Consider the following 13136-nt stretch of genomic DNA (forward strand, 5'->3'; position numbering starts at 1 on the left):
TTTTTTCACAGACTAGGATTCAAGCCCAGGAATTTTTAACCACTAGGTACTGTACTATACTCCTTACAGGCTAATGTTTTATATACATTTCAAACTTCTTCTATAAGAGGAGGCTTTATTCTTTTTTAAAGATCTTATTTATTAATTTGAGAGAGAGAAAGCACGAGAGAGTACAAGCAGGGAGGAGAGGAGGGGCAGAGGGAGAGGAAGAAGCAGACTCCCCGCTGAGCATGGAGCCTGACATGGGGCTTGATCCTAGGACCCTGGGATCATGACCTGAGCTGAAGGCAGACATTTAACTGACTGAGCCACCCAGGTGCGCCAAGGAGGCTTTATTCTGATTCCCCCTTTTTCCTAAATCACTGAGTATAGTTTATTATACATGATAGGCCTTTAGGTGCTGAATAAATAAATGAAAACCGATTATAACTGTTATTTCTCATATATTTTTCCTGAATATATGCTTTCAGAACCTTGCTACTCAATGTGTGGTCCCCAAACTAGCAGCATAGGCATCACCTGGAACCTTGTGAGAAATGGAGACTCTCAGGCCCCACACCAGACCTACGGAATCAGAATCTGCGTTTTATTAAGTTTCCCACGTGATTGACATGCACATTAAAGTTTGATAGCCACACTTTAAAGCACATATTTAGATTTAATAAACTTATTTCACAATCTACATGGTTCTCTTACCCCTTTATACATTTGAATGCTATGGCTCTGGCCTCTGTAACCTCATCCTAAGTGTAAAGTTATATGACTTGTCCAGTTTCATAAAAGCTATTCCTTTTGAAAGCATTTGTTTCTATGTGAGAAGAGCAGTGTTACTTAAGGAAAACATTAGTAGCTCTTTTTTTTTTTTTTTTTTTTTTTTTTTTTAAAGCAAATACAAAAAAATCTCTCCTGCCCCAAGCACACATACAGACCTGGCTTTGGCAGGCTGCACTGCAGGTGAGCTGGAGAAAGCAGCAGCCCAGGTAGAGCAAGGACTTGAAGCCTCTCCCTGGTACAGGGGAGGAAGCTGCTCATCACCCTGATAGAAAATAAAGTCCCGAAAGCTGCTCATATGTTTCAACCATCAAGACAGTTTCACAGCAACCATTTCACTTTCTCATACTCCCCTCCAGACCCTGTGGCACCTGGCTGCAGAAACTTGTGAGTAAAGAAGAGAATGATATAGATCATCCAAGCAAATGCCTTCTAAAGAATCTGAAGGGTGGCTGGTGATGCCAAGACTGAGGAATCCCTTTCTACACTAATAGTTGATATCACTCTAAGGAGAAAGGACTCACTCAACATGGAGGGACATCAGATCACTGTGGATCCCCGCTCTTGAAACTGGAAATCAAATCAACCTGATTCCTAAAGTGGGATAGGCAAATCAAACTGTAAAGAAAACAACAATTTCAGACAATCTATCCTACTTCTCTTTCAGAACTCAGCTGACTGTGCTAGACTTTCTGTTTTGATATTTTAATCTACATCTACATAAAAAGTATTGGTAGATTGCTATAATTAACATGATATCTTCAATCTATAAACATAGAGGAGGCTGATACCACCACCTGCAGAGTGGGCATTTTTGAGACTTTTAGCCCCCAAACTTGGATTTAAACAGCCTGACCCTAAGTGTATTTAACTGAGGACCTTTGCTTCTGATCAAGATCAAGTACTAGAAAATGAATTTACCTGCACTCCTGAAGCAGTCAAAACCTAGACAAAAATATATGAAACAATGGCTTTCAAGACATAGGACATGAGGCAACCAATGACAATGACCTCTGAGAAATGTTAAACAAATTCAGTAAGCCCCGATCACTGACTTCATTCCTGGGCAGAGTTTCCAGGCTGCAGCACCAGGAGAAGGTACTGAGGTAGAGCCTGACATTCTCCCCAAGTTGACAGAGCTGGGAGTGTGGGGAAGCAAGAATTTGCAGGGCAGAGTGCCAGCAGGGAAACAGATGTTCAGAGAGAGAATGTGACATCTGCAGAAGGACTCCCTGGAGGATTCACCTGAGCACTGATCAGCACAGGACTGTAAGGTAACCATCAGATGGCAGAGAAAGAACCATAGGAGACTGATTAAAGGGAACAAAACTTAGAGCATACATGGAGCAGGGAATAGTGCCTGTTTCCACTGGCCAGAAATGGAAAACCTCATAATTTGCAGGATATTGGAGAGGCTACCATATTAGTTTTCTATTACTGTGTAATAATTAACCACAAATTGAGAAGCTTGAAAATAACACCCATTTATTATTTTAGTTATATAGATCAAAAGCCCAAGCAGGCTTGACTGGGTTCTCTGCTTAGGGTATCATAAAGCCAAAATCAAGACATAGTTGGGCTAGGCTCTTACCTGGAGGCTCTGGGGAAGAATCTGTTTCCAAGTTCATTCTGGTTATTGGCAGAGTTTCGTTACTTGCGGTTATAAGACTGAGGTCCCCATTTTCTTTCTGGCTGTTGGCCAGGGATTGCTCTCAGTTCTTAGAGACCACTCACAGATCCTTTCCACATGACCCCCTTACATTTTCAAGCCAGTAATGACACATATGACACATCAAATCACACTTGTGCTTAGAATATTTGACCTATTCTGCAACCATTCAGAAAAAAGTATCTGCTTTTAAAAAGCTCATATAAGTTAGGTCTGGATCAACTATCTTAAATTCAACTTATTAGTAACAATTATATCTGCAAAATCTCTTTTCACATGTATTGTAACATCATAACGAGAGTAACACCAGAGGTCAAAAATATGGAAGCCATCAGGATTCTGCCAAACGGAAGTACTCAGAAGGGTCTTCCTTTAGCTGTGGTAAAAATAGCCCTCCACTAACTGCTTCCCAGATCCAAATTAACAAAGTTTACAAGCAAGACCTAAAAGCACCAAACTATTTTCAGGTTATTTAACTACATCCCAAAACAAAATTCTAGAATACCTATAGAACACACACACAAAAAAAATATAGCAGCCAAAAAGGTAAAAATCACAATGTCTGGCATCTAATAAAAAAAATTACCAAGCATGCAAATCAGCAGGAATGTCTGACCTATAATGGAAAGATAAATTAAACCATCAACACGAACTCAGAACTGACAGAAATGACAGAATTATCGACAAAGATCTTACCATAGTTATCACATCTATATTCCAATGACAAAAATGCTACAGGGAAAACTGACCATGCTAAGTAGAAATGTGGAATATATATATATTATTTTTAAAAGACACACAATGATCTTTTAGAGATGAAAAATACACTATGTGGAATTGATGTCATATTAGATATTGCAGAAGAAAATATTAGTGAACTGGAAGACAGTAATAGACACTATCCAAAACAAAACACACAGAGAAAAAAAGAATAAAAATAAATAAACAAAACATTCACGCAATGTGGGCAACTTGAAGTGCCCAACATATATATAATTGGAATCCTCAAAGAGGAACAGAAACAATGTAAGAAATAATGGCTGAGAAACTTCCAAATTTGTTGAAAACTATAAATCCACAGATCCAAGAAGCTCAACCAACCCCCAAGCATAAGAAATATGAGGACAACTATCTTTCAAATTTCATAACATAATTCAAATTTCATAATCATAATCAAATTTCTCAAATACAGTGATAAAAAGAAAATCTCAAAAGCAGCCACAAAAAAATGATCATAATATGTACAGAAGAACAAAGCATGAAAGCATATTTCTCATCAAACACAACGCAAATAAGAAGACAGTGGAGCAACACCTTTAAAGTAATAAAAAATTATTATCAACATAGAATTCTACACCCAACAAAAATATCTATTTTAAATGAAGGTTAAATAAAGATTTTTTTAGATATACAACAGTTGAAAGATACCATCACCATCAAACCTGCACAAAAAGGAATGTTAAAAGAAACCTTTCAGCCACAGGGAAAATGATACCAGATAGAAATATGTATCTACATAAAAGAAAAAATAATATCACAAATGATAACTACAGGGTAAATATCATTTATTTTTTTAAATTTATTTTTATTTAAGATTTTGTCAGAGAGAAAGAGCATGCACAAGCAGGGAGAGTGGCAGACAGAGGGAGAAGCAGGCTCCTGCTGAGCAAGGAGCCTGACGTGGAACTCGATCCCAGGACCCTGGGATCATGACCTGAGCCGAAGGCAAATGCTTAACTGACTGAGCCACCCAGACATCCCTTATCATTTATTTATTGTAGGAATAACTTTAAAAGATAATTGGCCATTCAAAACAGGGAATGGCAAACTTTTTCTGGAAAGGGTCAGAGAGTACATATTTTAGGCATTGTGGGCCATACAGTCTTTGTGGCACTACTCAGCTCTGCAGTTCCATCATGAAAGCACCCATTAAGAAGTATGTAAATGAACTGGTATGGCTATGATACAGTAAAACTTCATTTACCAAAAGAGGTGGCAGGCTGGTTTGGCTACTGGACCTTAGTTTGCCAATCCCTGATTTAAAGCAAAAATAATAATGATGCAGTGTGGGATTTATAATACATATAGAAGTAAAAGGTTTGACAACTACAGCATACAGGCCACAAGGTGAGAATTAGAAATATATTATTGTAAAGTTCTAATCTTATATGTGAGGCAGTATATTGTTACTCAAATGTAGACTGTGCTCAGTTACATTAAATATATACTATCTAAACACATCAGTGAAGAGACAGAGATTATCCAATTAGATAAAAATAAAAATAAGACCCAACTATATGCTATCTACAAAAAAATCACCTCTAAATTAATTGTCAATAAACTACAATTTATCAACTTTTTTTACTTTTTTATAAAAAGTAAAAAAAAAAAGGAAATAGATATGGCATGCAAACACTAATAAAAAGAAAGCCAGAAAAACTATATTGATATCAAGAAAAAAAAGACTTAAGAATGAGAAATATTGGGGCACCTGGGTGGCTCAGTTGTTAAGCATCTGCCTTCAGCTCAGGTCGTGACCCCAGGAACCTAGAATCGAGCCCCACATCAGGCTCCCTGCTCCACGGGAAGCCTGCTTCTCCCTCTCCCACTCCCCCTGCTTGTGTTCCCTCTCTTGCTGTGTCTCTCTCTGTCAAATAAATAAATAAAATCTTTTAAAAAAAAAAAGATGAGAAATATTGCAGTGGATAAAGTGGGACAATAAATAACAATAAAGGAGCCAATTCTCCACTAAGACGTAACAATCCTCAATGTGTATCTACTTAAGAACAGGAATTTAAAATAAAGGATAAATACACAAATCTACAATTATATCTGAAGTTTCAATACTTGTCTTTCAATCACTGATAGGAAAAATGGACAGAAAATAAGTAGAGATATAGAAGAGCCTACCAACACAACCAAAACACTTAACCTGACATTTATAAATACTCCATCCAACAACAGCAGAATACACATTCTTCTCAAGTGCACATATTCATCAAGATAGACCATATTCTGCACCATAAAACAAGCCTTAACAAATTCAAAAGAATAGAAATTATACCACATATTTTCTGAACTTAGTAAAATTAAGCTAGAAATCAAAACCAGAATGGTATCTGGAAAATTCACAAATATTTGGAAATCAAACATCATACCTCTAAATAACCCATGAGCCAAAGAATTCTCAAGAGAAATTTTAAAATATTCTGAATTCAATGAAAGGGAAATACAACATCAAAATTTAAAAATTAAACATGTACCTACCATACAACCCAGCTATTCCATTCAGGTAAATACAAATACCCATGAGAAAAGAAAAAAGAAAAAGGAAAACTATGTCCATGCAATGATTTTTACATGAATGCCCTTAAAATCTTTATTTGTAATTGCCAAAAATTGGAAACAACCCAAATGTCTATTGACAGGTGGACAGATAAATTTTGGTATATCCATACAGTGGAATACTATCTGCAATAAAAAGGGATAAACAAATTTTGGTGTATTCATACAATGTCATACTGCCTGGAATAGAAAGGAATTAATTAATTTTTAAAAATGCACACAGCAGTATGGGTGAATTTTAAAACTGTTATGCTGAGGGGGAAAAAAGCCAGGCAAAACAGAATTCATATTATATGATTCCATTTATATAAGATTCTAGAAAATACAAACCAATCCATAATTACCTGATTATCTGGAGATAGGGGGTGGAAGGGAAAGAGGGAGAAATTATAAAGGGACCCAAACTTCTGGGGGTGATGGTTATGTTCATTATCATGATTGTAGTTGATAGTTTCATGAGTATATAAATATGTCAGAATGTATCAAAATTGTACACTTTTAAAAATGTGCAGTTCTACGTCAACCTTGACAAAGCAGTTATACATAAAAATAAATCAGGGAAATCCATGTGAACTTGTACAGTTTCAGTTGACCTTAACTAGATTATCTTGCTGAACTTGGGATCTAAGCATAAGCAACTTCCATCCTCTACCTTGTCCCTTCCTAGCATAAATATAGGGGATGTTATCAGAGCTGGATTTCATAAAATTTTGCTTGTATGTCTAGAGTTTAAATTGATGTTACCAGCTTCGGGGCGCCTGGGTGGCTCAGTTGGTTGGGCGACTGCCTTCGGCTCAGGTCATGATCCTGGAGTCCCGGGATCGAGTCCCACGTCGGGCTCCCTGCTCAGCAGGGAGTCTGCTTCTCCCTCTGACCCTCCCCCCTCTCATCCTATCTCTATGTCATTCTCTCTCTCAAATAAATAAATAAAATCTTTTTTAAGAATAAAAATAAATTGATGTTACCAGCTTCAAAAGAAATTATAAAGAGAAAAACCTTAAAGATAAATATAATTCAAAAGAATAACTATCATCCCTAACCTTGACATTTAGCATCCTTCAGCCTATTCACTACTTCTCCCTCTGGCCCATAATTACCAACAATGGCATCAAGTTCTCTCTTTTCCATTATGCCACAGGGTCTTTTTTATAAAATTGTCCGATCCACTATTAAGATGCTGTGTTACCTCACGATTAAGTAGTTTTCACTTTTTATTCAGAATTAGAAGCTCAGATTGGGCAGTTTCATCACTGCTTATCCCACATCTAGGGAAAAATCATCTCATATTTGGCAGCAAGAAGAGCCAGTAACTCATTTTAATGCTGCAGCAGGCCTTGCCTGCCAGGGGGCACACCCCTGCTTTAGGGGTGTTTAGGATGCATGAAACTCATAGAGTACCCTGACTCACTCAAATAAAACAGTGAACCAGATCATGAAAATTTAGAGCAAAATGTGTATTTTTACAGGCCATCCCACATCTGTTAAATCATATTAGCGTTCACGGCCAATATATAAAATTGAATACCCTAATGATATTTGCCATTTCTGATTTGGAGCTGATTTCCTTAAAGTATGAGCATTTTGTTTTTCTAATGTCAGAGAATACTAAAAACTGTTCTCCACTTAACTAAAGACAGAGTTATAGATGTTTGCTCCCAACAAAGCAGCCTGTGGCCCTCCACCCACTGGAAAGTCAGTTGCTAAGAAAATAATGCTTTTCGACTTTAGTGATGGAGTTCAGGCCTTGGGAGCATTTGAGCATTGCAACCCCACCTTTCACATAGGAAGAATCCCTGGTGCCCTCATGCTCTTTGGCTTTCACTGTTGGATGGCCAAGGAAATAGTTTGTGGTCAGTGGTCACACAATAATTCTTGACAAGTGGTTACCGCCATTTGGAATCTCAAGTCTCAAAGGCGTATTTCCTCTCTTTTGTCTGTTGTTACTGCCGGAGTTTCATCCCATAGTTGGTTGTGATCCTTGTTATTTTTCAAAGTGACAGGAAGTTGCTATTGTCTGTTTTTGGTTGAGTTTCTTTAGCCTGCTCTTTCTGTGTCCACGTGATTAACAGCACCAGGAAAACACTGTTTGTATTCAACTTCTCTGAAATGTCAGCTTCCCCTAGACCCTGACTGCTTGGGCTAAGTGGAATTTTCCCACACAAACATCCCCCAGTTTCTCATTCTTGACTTGGTAGAAAACTGACCTGTCATCCTTCGTTCTGCATATGTTATTTACAATGTCTGGAACATTTCTGAAAAGTAAAATAAGGAGACCTAAAGTCAACACATTTTAAAAGAAATTCTAAGCTGCCCTCTCCACTTTCCCAGAAAGGTAGTAGTGAAGTGATGTGATGGCAAGCTGTGTCTCCACCCTTCTTAAATAAAGAGTCCCTTTGGATGGGCATCTTAGCCATAGAAATAGAGGCATTTCCTTCAAAATGCCCCCTGGGGTTCTCCTGGTGCTTTTCTTATTGGTATTAATAGAATCAACCACAGAATCCTTGCTCAGCACTTTATTAGGCCTTTGTACAGCTCTGATTAGAAATTTGCTTCATAATATATTTGGCCAATTACTTCAGAACTATCACTCTGCTGACATTGTACAACTGCCTTACCAACCCTGGGTTGCCTATCTCCAGGATTCTTTTATGAGAGAAATAAATTTTTACCATAACCTCTAGATTAAGTTGTCTTAATCCCTGGCCCTAATCTCTGGAACCTGTGAAGGTTACCTTGAGTGACAAAGTTTTTGCAGGTGTGCTTAAATTAAGGGTCTTGAGATGACAAGATTACTCTGGATTATCTTGGTGGATGCTAAGTACCATCCCAAGAGTTTATAAGAGAAAGGCAGAGGGAGATCAGACACACAGAGGAGAAGAAAATTGAGAATAGGAGCAAAGATCACAGTGATGTGGCCACAAGCTAAAGAATGCTGGCAGCCACCAGAAACTGGCAGAGACAGGGCACTGATTCCGCCTTCATGCCTCCTGAAGGAATGCAGCCCTGCTGACAATTTAATTTCTGTCCAAGGAGACTGATTCCAGACTTCTGGCTTCCAGGACTAGGAGAAAATAAATTTCTGCTGTTGTAAACCAACAAAACACAATAAAACTTAAGGACTATCAGAACAAGAGACACCTATGGGATTTTCTGAAATCTCCACTCCTTGTTAGGGATTCGGTGATGACATGCAGGGCAGCATCATTTGCTCCCATATGTCTTAGACTGAAATTATGTCCCAGAAACATGTAGGATTGGTGACTTCATTGTATTTCTGTACCCTTGAAGCACAAAAGAAATGCAGTCTGGCCATCTCTGAAGACAGGACCAAGCAGACATTTGGTAAGGCAGGGCTACTCTGGGGGATATTATTAGAGGTAGAGATAATTCACATCTCTAACTTCCCTTTCCCTTCAAAACCACCAATCAACAGACCTGCCTTCCATTAATTTATCTAAAGTTTTCTTGACCCTATTTATATTTTCAGGCTGCATGAGCTCCTGAGGTAATGAATCTGAGAACTGCTGTTTAAGAGGTTTGATGGCGTCGCCTGTGGGAAAACAGAAATGGAGTGAAAGGGAGTCATTCAGGCAGAGTCACTGTGTTGCAAGCCAGACCGAAGCGCTCTCTGAGCCTACCTGTGTACCCATGCCCCTCCTGTGATTACAGAACAGCTCATCGTGTCCAGTCTTGGTGGGCAGAAGAAAACATACAGCCTGCACCCTGCCAGCTGTGTTTTCCATCATATTTAAAATTTACACTGAAGCTAGAGCTAATATGCTTAGCTGGGCTACACGGGTCCTTAACCTTTCTTTTGGTAGAAAGGACTATTGACATCTTTCTTGAAAAAATATTTACTACTACCTGTGAAGCTGCTTTGTGCTACTTGGTGTTCAGGGTAAATAAAACAGGTGTGGTTCTTACCACTTGGGGGATTCGGTAGATAAAAGGAGCAAAAACAGGCAGACAAACAAAAGGAAGCTTACAATAGATATAGGAGATGGAATAACTATGCAAACACATAAATAAACTAAGAAGAGGATTAAATATTTACAATATATACCAGAGTTACCCTGTCCTACAAGTGCTAAAGTTAAATGGATGGATGGATGGATGGATGGATGGATGGATGGATGGATGGATGGATGGAAGAAAGGAAAGAAAAGGAAAGGGAAAGGAGAAAAGAAAAGAAAAGAAAAGAAGAAAAGAAAAGAAAAGGAAAGGAAAGGAAAGGAAAGGAAAGGAAAAAGAAGAAAAGAAAAAAAAGAAAAGAAAAGAAAGAAAAAGTCTCAGGAACTAGGGGAAAAGTTAAAGAAAGTTTATGACTTGCTTCTTCTTAATCTGGTCCTAATAATGAAGAGATAGGCAGTACTCTGCAGATTTGCTACAAGAGGAAAGCTCCTATTGGGCACCACATTTTTAAGAGAGTTAGTCTGATAGGGAGAAATAAGCAAAATAAAACAAAAATAACTGCAAAAAAAATTGAAAAGATGGAGGGAATAGATTTGGAGTGTGTGTGGATCAGGGAGCGAGGAGTAGACAGGGAGGAAGGATTTGGGGGAACAGATTTCTGGTAAAGATCTTGTGTACTCGGTTATAGTGTGGGCAGTGGGAGTTTTCAAAATTCTCCAGATGATTCTAACATACAGCCCAGTTTGAGAACCACTGACCCACATCACTCTAAAAATGGCCACCAGAGTAAGCTTTCAATTCTTTTCATTTTAGTGATTCTTCGAAAAGATACCACATTCTTTCCTTACCAGTTACTGTTAGGTGTCATCTCTTTCATTTATTCTTTTAAAAAATGACCTGTAATAGCCATAGATAATTATTTTTACTGCTCTTGAGTCTTGGGCTTTAACTTATAAAATGAAAATAATACTATCTACTTATAGTTTTGCCTAAAAGATTAAATGAGGCAATATTTATAAAGCATTTAGAACAGTGTTTGGCACAGAGAAAATACAGAGAAACAGTGGCAATTATTAATAACTCTCCTTATTCTCCTACAGATGATTTGCTAAGTATACACTCTACCACTGAAAGCATCGGGCTAACCACTTCTGTATCTTTGCTCATGTTGCCCTTTTCCCTGGATATAGGCTCCATTTCTCTCAGTCTAAGCCCTGCCTATCTGAAGTTCTACTCCTAGAGGTCTGTTTAGGTGATCTCCCCAAATACTTTATCCTAAACAATCCCTCCCATTTTGGCACTCCTAAGGACATCTTTTGTCCTCAGTCTTAAGTAGTCTTGAACTGTCTCTTCACTTTACTATGCATGTTAAGCATTGTCTCTGCAGTTATGTCATAAATTCCTTGAGATCAGTATTTGGTTCTGTCATCATTGCACATCCATGCTTGTGCATGCAGAGCCCATTTATTGTGTCGAATTGAATAATCATTTGCATCTAAGAAACACCCAGTAGATTGCAAGCTCCATGAGGGCAGGGACCCTGTGTGTGGGATTCATCTAAATCTCCCCAGGACCTGGAATAACACCTAATTCATAATAAGTACTTGTATCTGCTAGGGCTGCCATAACCAAGTAGTAAAGGTTGGGTGACTTAACAGATTTATTTTCTACCTTTCTGAAAGCTAGAAGTCTGAGATCAAGGCACTGGCAGGGTTGGTCTCTTCTGAGACCTCTATCCTTAGTTTGTAGATAGACTTCTCTACTTGTGTCTTGTCTTAATCTCTTCTTTTTATAAGGACACTAGTCCTATTGGATTAGGGCCCACCCTAAAGGCCTCCTTTTCAATTAATTACCTCTTTAAAGACCCTATCTCCAAATACAATCACATTCTGAAACACTGGGAGTTAGGACTTCAACATTTTAATGGGATGGGAGGCATATAATTCAGCCTATAACAGTGCTCAGTACTATTTGTTGAACAAATGAATGGCATTTGGCTCAGTATGTCATCACTGCCCAATCTAGTGTTACTGCTTAGACAGTCTCCCATGTATTAAGCAACTATTATGTTCCTATCTTAGGTGGTTGTGGTAGGATGAGTAAGCTAGAATTTCTGCCTGAAGCAACTTACATTCTAATAGAAGAAACCACCACACAAAATTTCGATAAATGGAAAATAAACTAAGTTAAAAGTATACACAGAGGAATATGTGAGACAGAAGAGAACCATTGAGCCCAGGAGGGGTTTCAAGGAAGACTTCCTTGAGGAGATAACTTCTGAAGTGAGTTTTAAAAGACAAATGAGAACTTTATAGGAAAGAAAGACAAGAAGGAATTGATTTTAGTATTAGACAATTACACTGTCTATACAGAGTAGTAGATGGATTTAAGGCAGGGGCGATAGTAGAGACATGGAGAAGAATAAAGAGATGATTACAATAGCTCAGGTGAGAGATGAAGAGGGTTAGGCCAGTGGTAGTGCACAGAAATCATCAAGTGTGAGAAACATTTAAAGGGTAAAATCTACAGGCTTTATTGGCTAACTGAATATGGAGGTGATAGAGGAGCAGAGATAGAGGAAAGCTCAAAGGGAAGGAGAAGTGTAGAAGAATCTGTGGCCATGTTTTAAAACCAGTGCAATCAGCAGCACGGGGAACTTGTAAGAAATGCAAATCCCTGACTCAGAGTATCTGGGGGTGAGATCCAGGAACCTGTGTTTTGTTTTTCTTTTTTTTTTTTTTTAATTTTTTTATTGTTATGTTAATCCCCATACATTACATCATTAGTTTTAGATGTAGTGTTCCATGATTCATTGTTTGTGCATCACACCCAGTGCTCCATGCACAACGTGCCCTCTTTAATACCCATCACCGGGCTAACCCATCCTCCCACCCCGCTTCCCTCTAGAGCCCTCAGTTTGTTTTTCAGAGTCCATCATCTCTCATGGAGGAACCTGTGTTTTAACAAGCCCTCCAGGTGATTCTGATACCTGCTAAAAGGCCTAATTCTGAGGGAAGAAACATTTTCTTTGTATCCAGGAAAAAAAAATGATCTCACCTTTGTTTCTTTCTAATAACTCTCATTGAATTATTCATGTCTCGGTGCTTGCTGTATATCCCAAAACCAATTAGTTGAGGAGAGGGAGAAATTGTGGGGGTAGTTTGGATTGTCTCTATGTGTGCGTGTTGGGGAAAAGGAGTGGAAAAATGCCCAAATACAAATGATCTCTATGCATCAAAAGATTTTCTGAAATCTAATGTTCCTCATTTATATACTCAAATTTAATCACCTAGTTTGGGGGAAATATTTTCCAGTAAGGTCAAAAGCAAAGGAAATATAAGTGCATCAGAGAAAAAAGTTCCAACTTGGAGAGCAAGATTTGGAAAGCACATTTTATGTTGATAACCTAGTGTGTTACTCGTGCCTAATAAGAGAGGAT

Source organism: Mirounga leonina, unplaced genomic scaffold, assembly GCF_011800145.1.
Source record: "Mirounga leonina isolate KUSES-001 unplaced genomic scaffold, KU_Mleo_1.0 Mir_168, whole genome shotgun sequence".
NCBI classification, from domain to species: Eukaryota; Metazoa; Chordata; class Mammalia; order Carnivora; family Phocidae; genus Mirounga; species Mirounga leonina.